Source organism: Cornus florida, unplaced genomic scaffold (assembly GCF_030987335.1).
Source record: "Cornus florida cultivar Cherokee Brave unplaced genomic scaffold, ASM3098733v1 CherokeeBrave_3.0.0_Hap2_Chr02, whole genome shotgun sequence".
In the NCBI taxonomy this organism is placed as follows: domain Eukaryota; kingdom Viridiplantae; phylum Streptophyta; class Magnoliopsida; order Cornales; family Cornaceae; genus Cornus; species Cornus florida.
In genome coordinates, this window is record NW_026775572.1 from 110,494,128 (window position 1) to 110,514,776 (window position 20,649).

Sequence of the window (20,649 nt, forward strand, 5' to 3'; positions counted from 1 at the left end):
GACTTTTTTTTACTTGTGGCAAGCCAAACAGTGAATTGCTGGGGACTGCAGGGTTAGGAACATCAAGGGATTCGCGTCCCAAATGCTCGGTTGTCTTGCATGTCTGTGTTGGACAGGCCTATGACGAAAGTGTGTCTATATTTTGAAGAAAGGAAAAGTCTGTTAGATGTAAAACAACACAGAATTAACCTATGCACAATATAAAAATACTCCTAAAGAGGGAAAACCTGTGAAAAAAATAGAGGGAAAACCTTTTAGGTCAAGTCCGTAAAACTCCTTTCAAAAATACTAGTGGTAGTACGGAAAATAAAATGACCACCATCATCAACTTTGGGTTTAAAGATGATCACGATGAATATCTCTCTCCTTTGATAGGGGTGCAAGTGAGATTCCTACATTCTTCTCTCTACCTACACTTTCTCTCTCTAAACTTTTGGGGTATGTTTGGATTGAGAGATTTAGAGGGATAGTGAGAGAAAAAAAAGAAAGGATAGTATAAATTGTGTTTGGGTAGATTAAAATGAGAGAAAAGAAAGGATAGGGAGAAATAGCTATCTCTCCTTTTCTATCTCTCCAAAAATGAGAAGATAGGGAAAAAAAGAATAGTGTTTAAGTAGTATTTTCATAATTTCGAAACTACTCTCAATAATTAAAAAGAAGAAATTATTATTCTACTCATATCCCATCTATTTTGAAGGACATGATAATAATTTCATTATTATTATTATTTTTTTTTACTTTATATCATATCTAAATAAGAATATTATATTTTTTTTTCTATTTATCTAAACATAAATAAAAATTATTTCTATCCTTTTTTTTTTCTTTTTTTTTTTTTCTTTTCTCTCGTAACTAAAAGTATCCGTTCTTTTCTTCTCTCTCCTGCTTATCCAAACGCACCCGGGCAATGGAAGGTTCAAAAGGTGGAAGTAAAATGGGGTTATAGCATATTGCAGCAGACAAGGCTACCAAGTTGAGAAATAAATGGAGGGGATTTCTTTGCCTAAAGGAGAGTTAATTGATTGGCTGTTTTCATGGTCTCTTGAAGACATTTTCAATGACAATCTTTACAAAAACCAGGTTTTGAATCCTCTGTTTCATGCTTCCATCATTCTTTTTCTTTTGAATCCTTCAAATCTCTCTCTCTCTCTCTCTCTCTATATATATATATATATATATTTACAGCCTTTTAGATTATTTTATTATTAATAGATGGTTGGTTGATGCTTACCAATGGACAAAAAAAGAGTTTTAATTAACCTAACATTCGATTAAGTAATGGGTTGCGATTTTTTAAAGGCCCAAATCCATCAAAATTTCATGTTTCTACAACAGTATACAGAGGTTAACAATCAATCATTCATGATTTGTGTTCTGCATTTGCTATTGCTTTGTTGGTGTATCCAAATTTATAATGTTCACCTATTGCTCATGATTGTAAAGTAACAATGATTTAAGATTCCTTTTAAGCTCTTGTCTTAGAATTGATTGAACCATGTGCATCATTTTTGTACTGATAAACCATTTAAAGAAATTGTGCGTTTTGCGATGCAAAAATGAATTCTGACTAGCATATTGCTTCAAACTTGTGATTTCATGATTTCACATTATGTTCATTTATTAGGATGGGGGATGTTTCACTTTTTCTTCTGCTAATGTCTTGATTTCAATTGAGGATATTGAACTTGCACATGACTATCATTTGATTAGTTTCTTATTTAGTCTTAGCAAGCTAAATTCCCATGATTGGTTTCATTTTTTTTTTCCTAATTCTGATTGGTTTCCTGAAATGTAGGACTTATATGTTTCCCTTTTTCTCCAACATGAAAGAGAGACTTTGACTCCAGTAATATATCTGTCTACCAACTTGGTCTCTACCACCTTGTTTAGTGAAAATTGACTTTCTCATTGTGGCCGAATATGAATCTCACGTAACAATTACAAGTACTGTGGTAATTGTCTTTCAAATTAAGTATTTTGTGCTTGAAATTAATACTATAGCTTCATATTGTGTTGTTTCTATTACTATTAGGCATGTTAATTAGGGTGCTTAAGGTCATTTGGGTTTAATATTTCTAGATGAATGTGGTCGAAAATCTATAAAAGTTGTGAAAATAACCTGTGGAGATATATTGATGGTGTACATCCACTGGTTTCTGTGTTTGTAATGTATTAAGTATAATTTTGGGAGGGAAGAAAAATTTTCAAACGTATATAGATTAATACGAGTACTATTATGCGGAAAAGTTTCCTAACAGGTTAGCACTCATGATGGTCTTGAATTATTGTGTGCCAAACAGTTGTGGTGATTTAGGTAGATAATTGAATTAAAATCTTTATTTTCATAAGAGAGAAATATTATTTTCTTAGGCTAATAAAAGATTTATGCTCAGAACTGCAAACAATGTTCGGCTACTAGTTTGTACAGTTATTTAGTAACATCAAACTGATAAATTAGAACTGAGTTGTGTAAATAACCAAATATGACCTTCAATTAGCAGTTAGCACTATCATATAATGAAATACAAAACTTATAGTTGTCCATTATATTATTTATTTTATTTTATTCTTTTGGGTATTAAGAGGAAGATGAGTGATTGAGTGCTATTGTCTAGTTCAGCTGTAAAACGCTTGAGCATCAATGCCACTGATGCGAGTTCGAGCCTCAAAGCAGCTACTTTGTGAAATACCAATGGTTGTCCGTGTGACCGTGTCGAGCCCTCCCTTCCCAAGTCTCTGTTGTTGTTCAGGACCAGAATTGGGTAATGTTCCTTTAAAGAGGAACATTAGTGAGTCATGACATCTTGGTGGACTTATATTTATCTAATTCATGTGGATTTATTTTTTCCTTATGTATATCTATATAATTATGTATCCTATATATTGGAAGGTGAAAGCACAAGGAAGAGCATTTTACATCAAAGAAGGACGCTATGCCTTTTGATAACTTTCTTCTATTGCCTTCTTTTATTATGTAAAATTACGTCTTCGTGTTAGATTCAAATCTGTATTGCTGGCCCTTCTGACCGTTGTTACGATCTCTTTTTATTTCCTCACCTTTCTCAGAACTAGCATGATGGACTTCCATGTTATATTTTTCACTTGCAATACGTTGTGTGTTTTGATTCTGCCTTTGATGTTTATACAATTTTTCTATACCATTTTCAGGCATTTGTTGATTGAACTGTGAACTTGTTCATATAGAAAATCTGAAAAATAGAAATGCTAGAGAAATCTTTTTCCTCACAATTATTCAATGTAAGGGTATATATAAGCCAGGTCGTGGTACAGGAATGAATAAGCCTGTGCAAGTCTTCGCTCAAGTCAGATTGACTTCATTTAAAAGTTATATAAAAACCATTCTCATCTGCCATGTTTTCATTTCTTCTTCTAATTAAGTTTAAGACTTTAGATAGCAAAGCAAACAACTCTCATATATAAAAATTGAACTAACTAGGAGCTCTTGAACCTCCGAAGACCACTGATATCCAATTGTACTTCTAAATAAAACGAGTCAAAATTAATATTAAAAACCGAAATATTATTTTAAAAGATTGTTTTTTAAAACAAACTGTAGATTTACTTTTTGAAACTAATACGTGTTACCTTTTGACAGATGATAATGTGTTGTTGTTGCACACCTTTGTTTTATGGACTTTTGCGTTCCAAAATCACCACTGAAACTTTTCTAATTTTTAATTTTTGAAGGATTCTCACCATAGTCCTGAGATTGAAGAGCTAAGTTGCCATCATTTCTCGTATGAGATTTATTTGCCAATGATGAACAAGCTTAGATGATGCTTTAGCTTCAATCACCTATGGTTATTTTGTTATGTATTGCGCAAACTTAAATAACTTGTTCATATATGTTAGGAAGTTAACCTACAATGAAGAAAAGCATGAATAGCTAGAGATACTATGTTCATGTTAGACCTATCATGAAGAAGAGCATGAATAGCCAGGGATAAGAGATTTGAGGCTCTTCCTCCATCATTGGCATGCCGGGATATCTAAGAACTTGTAAAATCTTCTGTGTGAGAGACCACACTGACTCAGAACTGAGACTCTGATTACTATTTGAGAGCTTGTAAGACTTGCAGTTCCCTCGTGACAGATTTGAAACTCTAAATATTGAACCTTGAACCAGCTTAAGTTTATTTTTTATTTTTTTACCCGGGTTAGATTGAATATACCAAAAAAAAGTTATCTGAAGAATAGTTTGTAATTTAGGAAAAACCAATAAGAAAAGAGATTTTTGACATGGGAAATCTTCTTCAGAATAAAGTAACAGCACTTCTTTTTTCACTTTCTGATGTCCAGAAAAAATAATTTTTCATACATATAGAACTATTCTGCCCTCTTTATTGATGATGTAGACGTAAAAAATTTATTTCATTTAACTTTACAGTTTTAATGTTGTCCAACAGTGAGCAATCCATCAATGAAGTAAGTTGCTCCAGATCCTATAATCTGCTGCACCCAGGATCTATTAATTTCTCATTTGATTAAAAAATCAGCCCCTAATTGTGGTTGAAAAAAATCTATTTTACTATAATATTTTACAATAATCTATGGTTTGGACATGTACAAAGAAGACCTTTATGTGCGCCAGTTAGAAAAAGTGACAGTCCATATTGAGGGTAATACTAGGGGAAGAGGAAGACTAAAGTTAATGTGGGTAGAGTTTGTAAGGAAGGATATGATAGCATGTGGATTGCCTAAGGCTATGACATTAAATAGAGTGGAATGAAGACATAGGATTAATGTAGCCGACCCCAAATAGTTGGGGTTGGGAAAAGGCTTGGTTGTTGACATGTTGTAGTTGTAGCTGTTGCAACCCTTTTGATTAGAGGAGTTTTTTTACTTTCCTCTATGAAGCATGGATACTTATTTAAGTGGATCTATCCAAATCGTATCCCTATCAAATATTGATACATTTCGGATACTCAGTATCCATGTCTGACACTACGCAAATGAATCCATAATTTGAAAATAAATTCTTTTAAGTTACTTCATATATACTCTGGTCATGTATCTAATACTTGGACATTTTGGGTCACGTCTAACATCAGTTGAACATTAAAATGTGACCTCTCTGAATATGAAAGAATAGTATAATTGTTAGGAAAGGCATAGCAAAGGTTCCAAATACTTAAACTTTCTATTAGAAAGAAGACTTGAAATATAGTGTGATTTTAGTCTCAAGTTTATCTGCATGCAATATAACTCTAACTTGTTTGACATATTTTATTACTACATATTATTATCTTTTTTTTTTTTTTTTTTTTTTTTTTTTTTTTTTTTTTTTTTTTTTGTAACATTACTGATAAATTATAAAAAATATAACGTGACAAACAATTACTTCTATGAATTTATACATAGATGCATAAAGTTTCACCCCTGTGATTATTGCATTCCTCACCACTGGTTGCACTGAATGAGTTTTCGGTGGCTCTTTGCTTTTTCTTCTTTTCTCTCTCTTTTGCGGTTATGTTGAGTTATTAAAAATTGACGCCGTATAGACCCATACATTATGTCATTAACTCTGTTTTACACTAGCACTGCAATTCAAATTTCTTTGCATCATTTCTAGGTGGAGATTATTCCTGGATCATTTCAATCCGTGGAGCATTATCTTGGTTCATATGTTTTTCCTTCACTGGAAGAAACACGAGCAGAACTGGCTTCCAGTATGGAGATTATATATAAAGCACCTTTTTCTAAAGTGATCAATCTTAACAAGTCTGGGCTACATGGAGACTTGCTATACGATGTTAAGGTTGATTACTGGAGAAACAGATTTAATGATCGTGCCAAAGAACCTTACAGAACTTTGCCTGGAGATATTTTTGTCATTTCAGATGTGAAACCTGAGACTGTTTCTGATTTACAATGGGCAGGAAGGACATGGACTTTTGCATCAGTCACTAATATCACGGAGGATGAGAATAAAGATGATAGAATGTCCACTCACTTTAAAGTCAAAGCATCAAAGGACATTGAAGTCAAAGATGGGAAGTGGAAGTCAATGCTCATGGTTTTCTTAATAAATATAACAAGCAGCAAAAGAATATGGAATACATTGCACATGCTTAGAAATCTGAAGATTATCGAGGAAGTCCTGTGCACTAAGCCAGCGGTAAGAAATATGACTAGATCCAATATAAGTTGGATACCATGATATTAATGTTGCATAGACACTGGAATAATTCGATTTTTGATATGTGGATGACACATGGTGCAATTGAATTATTAGAAGCCAACATGGATTATGTGATATCTAGTGCATGAACAGAGTGATGCTGACAACATTTTTGTAATGATTCAAAACAGTACGACTTCTTTTGAAAGGTTGGAAGAAGTAACTAGAAAATAATGAAATCTTAAAAGATAATCTTGCTGTTGATTGCTTGGAGCACAGGCTTGACTCAGTGATATGTAATGTCAAGAAGTTCCTTCTTCTCATATAAAGACAGTTTGATGATCATTCTCATATAAAGACAGTTTGATAATCATTATAAATTCATTTTACAATATGTTTTTATAGTTTGAGAATCATTATAACTTCATTTCATAATGTAGGCTTATCCATGCACAGTTGGCTCTTCCTTTATGTAAATGCATATTTGAGTTTCATATATATATATATATATATATATATATATATATATATTTCTGCGTTATGTACCTAATTTTTGTTAAACATCATGCACCATGCATTTCTCTCTTTTCCGTTCATCTACTGAGAGCATAGTAGAATGAATTTAATGGGATGTGTACTTCAAATATGGGGATCGTGATTGACATTTTGGTTGTGGCCAACAGGTTGAGGAAGGCTGTGATCTTTGTTCTGTACATTACATTGGCCAACTAGTGGAAAGGTTCAGTATGAACTTTTTGTCTAAGCTGAACAGATTCCAAACTGATGCAATCTTGGCATCTCTCCTTAAAATGGAATGTAACCACAAGATTTCTGTGGAACTTATATGGGGCCTACCAGGAACTGGAAAAACCATGACTGTCAGTGTGATGCTGTTTAGCCTTTTGAGACTAAATCACAGGATCCTTGCTTGTGCCCCAACAAACGTAGCAATAAAGGAAGTATCCTCTCGGGTGCTAAAGATGGTTAAGGAATCATTTAAAGGTGAATCTGCAAGGGATGCGTTGTTCTGTTCTTTGGGAGATATTTTATTATTTGGGAACGAGGATCGGCTGAAAATTGGTTCGGACATCAAGGAGATCTATCTAGATTATCGTGTTAAAAGGTTGGAAGCATTGTCTAAATTCCATGATCGATTTCCTTGAAGATTGTGTTTCTCACTACCATATTTCTGTGGAAAATGAATTGATTAAGGCAAAAAAACTCCATGATAAAGGCAAAGCTCGTAAGGTGGAATTCAAATCGTTTCTGGAGTATGCAAGAGATCGGTTCAAATATACAGCATCACAACTCAGGGGATGTTTATTCATATTCTGCACACATTTACCAAAACATTTCATTCTGGAACATAATTTCCAAAACACAGTATCTCTTATTAATTTGCTTGATTCATTAGAAACATTGTTGTTTCTAGAAAATGTGATTTCTGAAGAATTAGAGGAGCTTCTTTCATATCAGGAAATAATAGTTGAAGACACTTCCGAGCCTCTTGTGGATACATCATTACTGCTGTTGATGAGACGAATCGAGTGTCTATCTGTTATGAGAACTCTTTGGCATTCTCTTGAGGAACTTAACTTTCCACGTGTTATTAACAAACACTCAATAATGGAATTTTGTTTTCGAACAGCTTCCTTAATTTTCTGTACTGCCTCCAGTTCATATAAGCTGCATTGGGTGGAAATGGAACCACTGAACTTGCTGGTTATTGATGAAGCTGCTCAGTTGAAGGAATGCATGTGAATCAACTATACCCCTTCAACTTCCCGGTTTGAGGCACGCTATTCTCATTGGCGATGAGCACCAATAACCAGCAATGGTCAGGAGTGAAGTAAGTCAATTTTAGAACTGATTAATTATAAAATTTTGAAAAATTAGAAATTTTTTGCATGGTTTTCTCACAAAATCTTGCCTTTTTAAAAAAAAAAAAAAAATCCTGTATTGAATTTATAATGTCATCTTTGACACATTGAATATATGTATGTATGTATTAATAGGTTTCTCGTGACGCTGGTTTTGGAAGAAGCTTATTCGAAAGATTGAGTTCATCTGGGCATCCTAAGCATCTGCTTAATTTACAATACAGAATGCATCCAAAAATTAGTTTCTTCCCGAATTCAAATTTTTATCAGAAATGGATCTTGGATGCACAAAATGTTTAGAGTAAAAGTTACGAAAGACAATATCTTCCAGGGCCAATGTTTGGTCCTTACCCTTTCATAAATGTTGTTGGCGGAAAAGAAGAATTGGATGATGCTGGACATAGCCGAAGAACTAGGGTGGAGGTAGCTATTGTGTTGAAGATAGTGCACAATCTGTACAGAGGTATGTCAAGTGTGAACTAAAAATGTCTATAGGACAATATTGACTCTGTTAGTTCACATACTGTGTTTTACAAAATGCTTTTTTGTTCCTACCATACTTGCATCATCTGTTACGGAAAACGAATTTTTTTTATATAAATATTCTAGCATTCTCTGTTGGATATTTTGATTGCACTGCATGTATAGTCTAAGTTGATCTCTTTACTTTGGGCATTATAACCATCAAGTGACAAAGTATGAGATTACGCGAGAATAATAGAATCTTTTATAAGAAAGAAGGTTGATTAAGGCTCCATTAATCATTGAAAGAAAAAAAAAGAAAAAAAAAAAAAATAAGAAGAAGAGAGAAATGAAAAAAAAAATTCTTAATATGAACTACCTATTTTATGTATGTTGATCTCTCCCTTCTTTCTGATAATCCAATAGAGTGTAGAAGAAGAAAATAATTTTGTGAGCAGGATCAGGAAGAATTATAATACCGAAAATTATGTCATATGCTTACTTTGTAAAGTTGTCATACTGTTTAGTCAGCAATTTTGATGGAAAACCTCCCCCATCTTATATTTTCTTATCTCTAATAAGTTTAAGCTATTCATGAAAGTAAGCTCCTCAAATAATAGTACTATTGAGGTGGTTTTAGTTGTTTTAATATGCTGTTAGTTTGATTTTCTTTTTGATGTACATCTATAGATATGTATTTATTTATGTACAGCTTGGAATGTCTCTAAAAAGAAGCTTAGCATTGGTGTGGTGCTCAAGTTGTGGCAATTCAAGAAAAACTTGGACGGACGTATGAAAACCTTGATGGATTCATGGTGAAGGCGAAGTCTATTGATGGCTTTCAGGGTGGAGAGGAAGATGTAATAATAATCTCTACTGTAAGAACTAATAGCGTTGGATCCATTGGGTTCCTCTCCAGTCCTCAAAGAACTAATGTTGCTTTGACAAGAGCTCGGTACAAAGTCAAACGAATTTTCATCATGATTTCTTTCTAATCTTCATATTTAGAAGATGATCTTTTCTATTCCTTTCCAGGCACTGTCTTTGGATTCTTGGAAATGAAAGAACCCTATCTAACAGTGAATCACTTTGGGCAGCATTAGTCCAAGATGCTAAGGATCGTCAATGTTTTTTCAATGCTGATGAAGACAATGATATGGCCAAAGCCATATTACATGTGAAGAAAGAGCTTGATCAATTTGATGATTTGCTTAATGGGGATAGTATACTTCTCAAAAGTGCAAGGTGGCAGGTATATAGCTTCTGGTTGTGTCTTTTGGATTTTTTGTCTTCGGCTTTATTGTTAAAGTGGTCTGTCCACTCGGTCTCTCAGGTTTTTTTCAGTGATCAATTTAGAGCGTCAGTTGGAAAATTGAAGTATGTACGTACAAAGAAGGCTGTTATGAACATTTTACTGAAGCTATCTAGTGGCTGGAGACCTAAGAAAAGGAATGTGGACTCAGTTTGTGAAAGCTCTTCACAGATTGTGAAACAATTCAAGGTTGAAGGGCTCTATGTTGTTTGCACAATTGACATAATGAAGGAATCTAGGTACATCCAAGTTTTGAAGTTCTGGGACATATTGCCTTTAGAGAAGATCTCGAAATTGGTGAAACACCTTGATAGCATGTTTGCAAGTTACACTGACGATTTTATCAATTGCTGTAAGGAGAAATGTCTTGAGGGGTATGTATATTCTTCTTTTGTATCCTATTGGTTATGAACTATTGTTGCCAAATCTTTGAACAAAAACAAATTCTAATTGCTACCTTTTCTAGATAGTTGAAATAACAATTTTTTTTTTTTGGTTATATTAAAGAGTTGTTCACTCTTGGTGTTTAGGGATTTGGAAATTCCAAAGAGTTGGGTGACCTCTTATGATATTGTTCAGTTTAAGAATCTTAGCAACAACAAATTTGGGAGTGGCTCAAGTGTTGCTTCTGTTGATGGTAGAAGTTATGTTGTGAATTCAGAGGTTAGTGAACCTTAACGTTTAATTATTTAATTACTTGTGCCTTTTTTCTATAAATGATCAGTGTAACATTATTTCCAATAATCCATGCCATGTTTGATTATTGGAAGAAATTTTGCCTCATCCAAATGAGGCATCTCAATGATTCAATCGTATAGGCAATGCAAGTTGCAAGCAGCCCAGGGGAATGTGTTGCGGAAGCAAACACAAATAACAGTTGTTCGAGGAGTAAACCACACAACAACAAAGCAATCAAGAAGAATAAACAATCACATAAGAACACAAGATATAAGTGGCTCGGCAAAATCCTTTTGCCTACATCCACGGAGCACTCTGAACAATTTCACTATGAATAATGATGGAAGATTACAATAGAGAGCTCTCTCAACTCTCCTTCTCTTGATCACACTTTGCAGCACACACCTTAGGGTTTTACACACCTAGAATTTATAAATCACTTTTAAGTTAAGAAACCACCAATAAGGAAACAATTCCCGCACTTCCAGAAGTCCAACGATCGATACCTTCGTATCGTCGATCGATCGAGATTTCCCTTGCTTCGATTGAAGGCTTGCATTGCATCCTGAGATCGAAACCAACACTAGCTTCGATCGATCGAAGTCTTCCAAGCTTCGATCAATGTCACCACAAGCTCTTCTCAGAACTGGGGTTCATAAAGTGCAACATTATCCAGACTAGTGATTCAGACTCCACAACCTCAACAGAATGTAAGGCAAGGGGTATTAAAGTCTGCTTTATCTGTAGGCCAAATTGCAGTAAACCTCCCTTTACTATCAAAAAGTTAAAAAATACCCCCCTTTACTAATTTTTTGGCATCAAACGCCCTCAATTTACCAAAAGTTGCAAGTCACCCCCCCCTTGGCAGTTAGACGTTGGAATTCTGGTGTTAAAAGCGGTTGCACGTGACACATGGGCTGACTGTTTTGATGAAAATACCCTTACTCATGCCCAAAAATACCCTCAACTTCTCATTACTAAAATCAATTGTAAAGGGTAAAATGGGCATGATTGAGAGTATTTTTGTCAAAACAATCAGTCCATGTGTCGCGTGTGTTGCACATGACCACTTTAACACCAGAATTCCAAAATTGGGCTCCCAAAGTGTAGTAACTTACAACTTTTGGTAAATTGAGGGTGTTCGTTGCCAAAAAAAGAGGGTATTTTGCAACTTTTTATAATACAGGGTTCAGTGCAATTTGGCCTTATCTTTATCTATCATCATGCTGCTACTGCTCTTATCATCTTTGTTGAATGTTAATATCGCTGTTTGTTTTTGGTGATTTACTGTTATCGTTCCTTAAATTTTGACCTTTGTTTTCTTCTTGTCACTTTATGATTTTGCTCATACATGCAATCAATTTGTTTTTTTGCAGCACTTTTGGGAAAATTACTATGAGACAGAAGCAATGTGCTTTGAAAGAGCAGGAGATACAACGTCGGAGAAAAGGGCCAAGGCAGGGCTTAATTCGGCTGCTGACCGTTTGCATAGTTCTAATCCTGAAATGGCTTCTACTGGTCTTAGGGAGGCTGCTGAAATATTTGATTCTATTGACAGGGCTGAGTGTGCTGCCGAATGTCTTTGTGATTTGGGGGAGTATGAAAGAGCAGGTATAATTTTTTTTCCTTCTCCTTGAAAAGTGATATTTGTTTGAAAATATTGTCTACACCATAGACTATTATTATCTGCAGCTCTTCAACTATGAAGTATTTTATGGTTTTAGTTTCATGAGATGTGTTACTTCTCCAGTAGAAAACTATTTCTAGTTGTACTTGAATCTATCAAAATGATGAAAGCTTCTTCTGTGGTGTTGCAAGTTGGAGTATTGTGGTAGTTGGAGTACGTGACAGATTTTTCTGGAGAGGAGATCTTAATACAAAATTATGCCACAAATGCATTCCCTAGGCTAGTGTTTGGATTAAAAATCATCTGAAGTATTGAAGTAATGCACAGTGATCATTAGACAGATCATTCTTTCTAGCCCCTTCCCCCGCCCTGCCCTGATTGTATAGTTTTTGTTTGATCTAAGACGATGCATTTACTTGGCTAAGTATTTATGCTGTGGAGTAGCGTATGACATGGCTGAGAGATGAGTTCTCTAATGCCATCTCTTTCCTTTTTTAAGGCTATAACTTAGATCTCAAATTAAATACCTTTTAATAATTTGTAGCAGCTATACAGCTTGCTCTTTTTAACTTCATCTCAGTCTGGTGTTCTTATTATAATATTAAAGTCTCTGGCATTCAGGTTGAATTTTGAATCCAAATTCAATCTGTTTGTTATAATCTTCAATTCTGCTTTTACCATCATCTTCAAGAGCTGCCGTGTTCCAGTTGTGGAAGCACCCCCTATCTCAATTCTAATTGAAGATGGTGATATTTTTTATGCAGCGAGTATCAAGGGGGAAGAGGACCTTAGTGTTGGTGATGCTGAGGTGGCTCCTTTGAATGAGTCGCTTATTCCTGAACCCTACATTGTTCAGGCATGTCAGGAAGAGACAAAGATTGCAGGATGTGAGGGAGGGGAAGAAATGCCGGAAGGGCTTGCAAGGGAGAAGCAAGAGGTATTCTCTGGTGAGGTTGGAGTTCTTGGGGCGGATGCTGGAGTGACAAAGGAACCAATTGTTGAGGATTTATATCAGGGAGTTGTTTTGTCCAAGCACCCCAATATCATGATGTCATCACAGGAGATTGATGTTGAGACTCCTCTGCTATTCAAGGAGCTTGAAGACTTTGCCTCCACAGAGGATGCGGCGATCAATGAGGGCCTCTTGACTGAGGAGAGATGGAATGACGTTATGATCGCTTCTGACTTAGCCTCTTTTCTGAATGTAGCTTCCTCGTGTCATCCAGAGACTTTCAAACCTCTATCTGGCCATCATGTCTTCTTTCAGCGTTATGTATTTGAATGCATTGGCAGAGTTCTACAGATTTTTCATGGTCTGGCCAATGGTAACTACAAAGAGCCTTTGTTGTCAGAAGCAAAGGAATTGGTGGAACATCTGAAGGGTGTTGGTGCTGAGGTTGGCTGGCTCGACGAGCGATTGAGCATAGCAGAGAAGATTACGGCAAGGGCCAGTCTTCAAGGGAAGATAGTGGAGGTCAAGGAAGAGATTGCAAAATATGAAGCTCTTTTGAATGAGCATCGTGCTGAATATGCTATCTTACAGGGTTATTATGATGAGTTAGATTGCGTTTGAACCAGGTTAACTTACTATTTGTAAAGCAAATCTTATGGAAATGAACGTGTTTGCTTTTCTTCATTTAGAAATTGGTAATGCTTGATCAAGGTAATGTTGATAGCCAATATAAACTCTCATTAACTTCTTCAAGTGGAAAAGTTAACCTAATGATGGACTTTGGAGGTACACCTTTTGGTATCTAAAAGATTTAATGCTTTATTGCCAAGTGAATTTGGGGGCAATTAGGTTTTGCAGAACATGTTTAGTTGCTTTTAAGATTAAGTCCCCTACTACGAGACTGGTAATTTTTTTATGATTAGTTGCTCTGTTCATTCCTTGAGAGCTTTGAGTTCTTCATTGCTTTACGTGTGTATCACTTCATAGTTCCAATTGAGCTGAGGGGAATGGTTTATGAAGGATTGACCTTCTATGAGAAATCATCAGGCCTCAAGGACAATGACAGTTTTTCGACCCAATCTTGAGGACCCTCTTAAAGTGTTCTACTTAGAATTTTGAGGAGAGTTTTGTTTGAAGCCTCACCAGCCCATTTTTCTTAAGATAGTAGGGATATGATCTTTTGTTTGCGATGTGGTACCCTTTGAGTAGAATCTTGATGGCATAGTTGACAAATGGGATTCCATTGTCTGAGAAAAATTCTCTTTCTTCCCCTTCCCCCCCCCCCCCCCCCCCGCCCCTCTTTTTTTAACAAAAAGAGAGAAGAAAAGGCCAAATAGACTAATGCGTTCTCACGATCAATGAATATAAATGTGTAAAAACTGACAATTGAGAAACACCAATTTTAAATTTATAAAGCCACTACACAACTATATTTGAGTATAGCGAGTAGGGATCAAACATAGTGACTATAGGCTTGGATTGAACTTAGTATTAATGAGCGTTATATTGAAAAGACGATGATTGGTTTTGATTAAACTAATAATGAAATTCACTAAGTAGAAATTGCAAATGAGATGATATTAAAAGGAATTTGGAGTAAGGTATTGGTGAGAGGGGCTTAGGGCATGAACTTCACCACTAAACTCATGTAATTGCATCCAATGCCTTCAATTAATGGTGAAAACAAGTTGTAAAGAAAATGTTGCTACAAGCACACATCAATGGTCAAGTAGATACTACAATTGCAATGAATAAACATGAATTATCAAATTCAAGTGTGAATTGTCTACCTAACTATAACTTTTCTAATCCGTAGAACAACCCATCAAGATTAAGCGTAATCCATCAAATTAAGAACAATTGTATCTAATAAGAACATGCATGGCCATCATTGAGCCTAATTACAAAAAGTACTCAATGTAGAGACTAATCAACAATCAACCACATATAAGACAACATATAGTCAATTCGAAGATTAATTGAAAGAATTATTAATACAAATCTTGGTATAACAAAATTTGAATCCACAAGACCAATCAAAATATATACAACTTAGAAATCCCCAAAACTGAAAGACAAGAGATACAATTACACAAGGTTAGGGCTCATCCAAGCCCTAAGTGAAGATCTAGCCGGACATGGAGGTGATGGATGTTATCTCCAGGGCTTCAATTCCCCAAATTGTAGATCCAAAAATTCAATCCAATTTCTTTCTAACCAAAATCTTACTTTTCTCAAATTGGGTTTGATCTTCTATTTATAGGTGACTCCTAGGCTCCAATTATGGTTAGACCCCGTACACAAGGACACCTTATGGATTCCCTCCGAGCTTCCTTCAGTCAAGGCTTAAAATATGAATTTCGCAACTGTCAGGCTCGTATCCGATAGATCGAATCACAAGTCCGTCCAATCGGAGTTCAAACAGATAATCCGATCGATTGACTGTCTTTGATTTTATCCTTTAAACTTCTCTTCTATTGCTATCCAAGGGCTTGACATCTTTCATGTGACGTTTCTCAAATTTTCCATTTTTCGGACATTTTTCAAACTTTCAGAATTATTTATTTTCTCGCCTCGTTTTGCGTACCACACACCGGTTAGCGTGAGAAGTTTCCGAGAGTGATTTAGAGCATTTACTTGAGTTTAGAACTCTTAGGAGTACATTTTGGGACGTTTTGCTATATTTTGGATTTTAGGGCCGGGGGAGGTCCCGGGTGGGTCCCGCACCCGGATTTTTCATGCTTGAGATTATTTTTCGGTATCATTGCAATGCATATATATATTATTTGGAATGTATTTATGTGATTATGTGCTTAATTGTATCATTTATATCATATATATATATATATATGTATATATACAAGGAAGGGCAAAATTGACTTTTGGTGGGTCCAAGGTAGGACCCACCATTGACCAAGCCATATATTGTAAGGCTAAGGATGCATTTTTCTGCATCTTTTCTTCCTCTACAGCCAAGACCAAACTTTCTCTCTCTATATTCTTTCTTCCTCTAAATCTAAGGCTTCAAACTGCAAATTCATCATCTTCCTCTAAGAATTGGACCTTGACATTGAAGGTAAAGTTAACGAGCTCGATGAGGGCTATGATTTGATCGGAGCTGATCTTCATTTGGGTGACTTTGGAATTTCGAGATTTGGGGCAAAAATTGGGGCTTTTGCTTGATTTTGAGGTAGGGGTTTCTAAGCCTCACATCCTTTGATTTTTGTGAGTTAATTTTTTTGTAATTGTGATGTAGCATGTATAATTTGTGATTGTGAAGCATGATAATTTAAGTTGTAAATTGAGGTTGATGATATACATATTCTATGTGTCTTTAATGCATTAAATTGCATGCTTATGTGAATTATGGAGGGGATATGTGATGATTTTATGATTACATGTCTAAATTGCCTTGCTTGTGAAGTGAATTCCAAGAAAATTATTGTAGTAATTATTTCCAAAGCAATGCAAGCATGATGGCAGCTAATGTATGAAATTTTTTTTCCTAGTTGGGACTCACACACATTGCCTCCACTGAGGTTCGAACCCCTGACCTCCTTATGGGAAGTAGGAGCCTTGTACCGTTAGGCCACAGGCCTGTTGGCATGATGTTGAAATTCATAAAACATTCATGCATTGGCATTGGGTGAGAAAAAAGGGAAAATTGATTTTCACATGAAAAGTTGATATTGGGAAAGGTTTTGAAATGATATTTACGAAAATCGGACGGCAAAGAGTTGTCTTGTGTCCGTGGCGTTAATGGAACCTAGAGGGAACATAGGGAGACTGCCCTATGCGTGGTTGAGTTACCTAGGCCCCCAAATAACGCCAAAGAGTTGCCTTAAGTCAGGGATAGTAAGCAAATCCTTCTCTTGTGGCGTAGGGGAGTTGCCTTGGGCCGGTTTACATTAATGGTTTGACAGTTGTTGCATTGGTAAAGACTTTGAAAAATGGGGAGTGACATTGGCATTGCATTGACATCGCATTGTTATTACATTGCATTTGATTGATTATATTTGGAATTGTGTGATAATGTGTATTTGATCTTTCCCCAAGTATGTATGATCCCTTATCCATACCCCGTTCTTTATTTGTGATTCATGGGATCACCAAGGAGTGCGTCTTAGGCACCACTAACTAAGCCGTTGTGCTTACCCCTTATTACTATTTTTCAGGAACCGAGAAAGAAATCATAGACGACCCTCAACCTTACACATGATGGCTTTATAGATACCTTTTGACGATAAGACGTTTAGTTTATTTTGGAATAATGTAATATTTGATATTTTGGAAATTGTAATGAAATGTGTATATATGTTGCTATAATGTACACTTAGTGGCTACTTGTACTCACTTCATGGATGGAAATAGTTTTAAGACCAAGCATTCCCTTTTGTGGTCTCATTAAGATTTTTAATCCATTGATGTATGTGGAACCCTTTTTATGTATGGACGTTAATTTGGCAAAGTATTTATGACTTTATGAATGTTTTGAAATAGATTTTAAGTTGTATAGATGTATCATTTGTTGAAATGAAGGTATTAGAACCAAATTATGGCATTTTGGGAAGAAAATGAATATTTCTGGGCATTTACGATTGATCCTACATTGGGTTACGATCGATCGACAGAGAGCCAATTTTCAGGGTTGGTAGAATTTTTCGAAGTATGGGATTTACGATCGATCCTATTTTGGGTTACGATCGATTGACAGAGAGCCAATTTTTTCGGGGTTGGCAGAATTTTTCTAAGTATAGGAATTACGATCGATCCTAGGCATTTACTAGACAGGTGATAGGTGAATACACCCCCAGAGAAGAAAGAATGAATGCATACAAGGAAGAGGTGGAAAAGTTGGCGAAAGGTTTTGACATGATAGAATTTCGAAAAATTCCAAGGGAAGAAAACCAAACTGCCGATTGCCTGGCCTGCGCAGCCTCAGCATCAGATGACTCGATGATAAAACTCATTCCCATCAACATTCTGGATACGCCGAGCATCATAAAGGGATTGCCAGTGTTAGTCATACCGAGGGAACCCAGCTGGATGGACCCAATTCTAGCGTATCTAGAAGGGGAGAACTTCCCAACTCCAAAGAAGCAGCTCGGTAGTTAAGGATGAAAGCTGCAAAATACTCCATCGTTAATGGACAACTCTTTAGACGCTCGTTCTCAGGACCATACCTCAGATGCCTGACTCCCACAGAGTCAAGAGAAGTCCTGAAGCGGTTGCATGAAGGAGAATACGGAAATCACTCTGGGGGTAGATCGTTAGCTCACAAAGCCTTGACCCAAGGCTGTTTTTAGCCTTACATATCAAGAGAAGCCGAAGAGTATTCAAGAAGATGCGATAAGTGTTAAAGATACGCTCCCTTCGTCCATCAACCTCCAGAAGAACTACACACCATGAGCAGCCCATGACCTTTCGCTCAATAGGGGATGGACATGGTAGGACCCTTGCCTCTAGCTGCATCACAAAAGAGGTATGTCCTACTAGCAACTGATTATTTTACCAAGTGGGTGGAGGCAGAAGCATATGCAAGTGTAACTAACGTTCAAGTAAGGAAGTTCATCTGGAACAACCTGATATGCAGGTTTGGGATCCCACAAGAAATCATTATGGATAATGGCACGAACCTGAGCAATCAATATACTCAACAGTTCTTTGACAAATATGGGATTAATAAAAAAATGTCAGCTTACCATCCATAAGGCAATGGATAAGCAGAAATAACCAACATGACAATTTTTGCTTGCATCAAGAAGAAACTCGAAGATAAGAAAGGGAAATGGCTAGGCGAGTTGCCAAACATGCTCTGGACATACAGAATCACTCCAAGGCGTCCCACAGGAGAAACCTCCTTTTTTTTAGCTTACGGGACTGAAGCCGTAATCTCAACCGAAATGATCGCCCTACCCATCCGAAGCCTAGCATAGGGGCAGGAATAAAATGGTTAACTTCTGGAGCAGAATCTAGATCTTCTAGAGGAAAAAAGAGATGCAGCAGCCAGTCAACTAGCAGCATACCAACAAAGGATAACGAATAGCTTCAACAAAAAGGTCAAACACAAAAGCTTCAACCTAGGAGACCTCATGCTCCTGAAGTCAGAAAAGTATGTAGGAAATGTAAAGACCTTGTCATTTTCCTTCATTTCCTTTTTCTCAGATTTTCACGGATATTTTTTTTTTCTGTTGATCTTTCTTTTTCTGAGTTCGGTTTCTCGTCACTTAGTGTCGTCTCGAGTGCTCTAGAATGATTTCCGAGACTCTTTTCTTTGGATTGATAACTTCCTTTGAGGACTGCGTCATTTCCATATTTTTATTTTTTTGACACTATTCACTTTTCGTCCTCTTCCCTATTTTGTCTTTTCCCCGTTTGTCACCTTATTGGTATAACTTCACTTTTTGTGCTCGGAGTTGGTTTTTGACTTCAAGTATCTTCATTCTAGGTGTTTTCCACGAAATACGTATCTTTACTTTTGTAGAAAGGTACTCTGGTTGCACCCGGTGTCCATAGGGGCATGGATGCACAGTTCTTCAGAAATCTTTTCTTTTCTTGGGGTGTTTTTCATAAATATCTTTTGAAGATATTTTATTTCAGGGGTTTTTAAGAAAATATTTTTGGAAGATATTTTCATTCTGGGCTAGTTGTGCAGTTTTCACTTTTTGGAGGGGCCATTATGCAATTAATGAAAGTTATTGCAAAATGCCTTGTTTTGAGCCTGGACCCTCGTATAGGATTCATTTTCACTTTTCGTCTAGTCGTGTACTCTTAGGATTCCCTTCTAGTCATTTTTCTCCAGTTTCAGGGTTTCTGGCACCGGTTGCCGCCGAACTTGTTCGGGGCATATCTTTCTGCTCGGGACTCAGTTTTCGACGCTGTTTCTTCCGTTGTTCATATTTTCTCATTTTTTTTTTTTTTGGTTCATAGAGTTTTGTCGTTTGAGCGCGTTTGCTCAAATTCCACTTTCTCGGACCCGGGGGGCTCGTTCGGGGCACTTTTTGAGTTTTTCTATAAATAGGGGGTCTTAGAAAGAAAAATTAGATTTTTTTCTCTCTCTCCTCTCTCTTAGCTGAATTCCATGGCAGCCATGGGCTGCCACCTTCTCCCTCCTCTTTTGAGTTTCTTCTGCTTAGTGAAACGCTGTAGTGCCTTAGTGTTTTATGTTCGCCTTGGCGAGGTCTTCGATTCCACCGATTGGAATCTCGTTTTGGTCATTTCTTGAGTTTGGGTTTGAAGTCAAGTTGTGATTTTGATGGGGATTCCTTGGAGTTCTTGTTCACTGTGTTGTCTCCAACGAAACCTCGAAGTATCGTTGAATTCGGAGTGGTTTCATTTTGGTGGCCTTTGAGATTTTCATCTCAAATTGGGGTAGGGGATATCTTAGGTTTATATTCATGTTGTATTGATGATTTTAGAAGCTTTTATAACTTGTATGCATGCTTTGGTTTAAGTCCTAGAATTTAATTTGATTATTTTCTATGGTTAAGATTTAATTCTCATGTGGATATATAACTTAGAACTAAATTGTGGCATGCTAGTAAATCATGTTTTAGTATGTTTGTTAACATATATTAAAATGGAATTATTTGAATA

General features: G+C 36.1%; 1 pseudogene; it reads left to right on the top strand.

Moving 5' to 3' along the window:
• Positions 1-889: 889 nt before the first annotated feature.
• On the top strand, positions 890-13,737 carry LOC132296599 (uncharacterized; annotated as a pseudogene).
• The last annotated feature ends 6,912 nt before the right edge of the window (positions 13,738-20,649 follow it).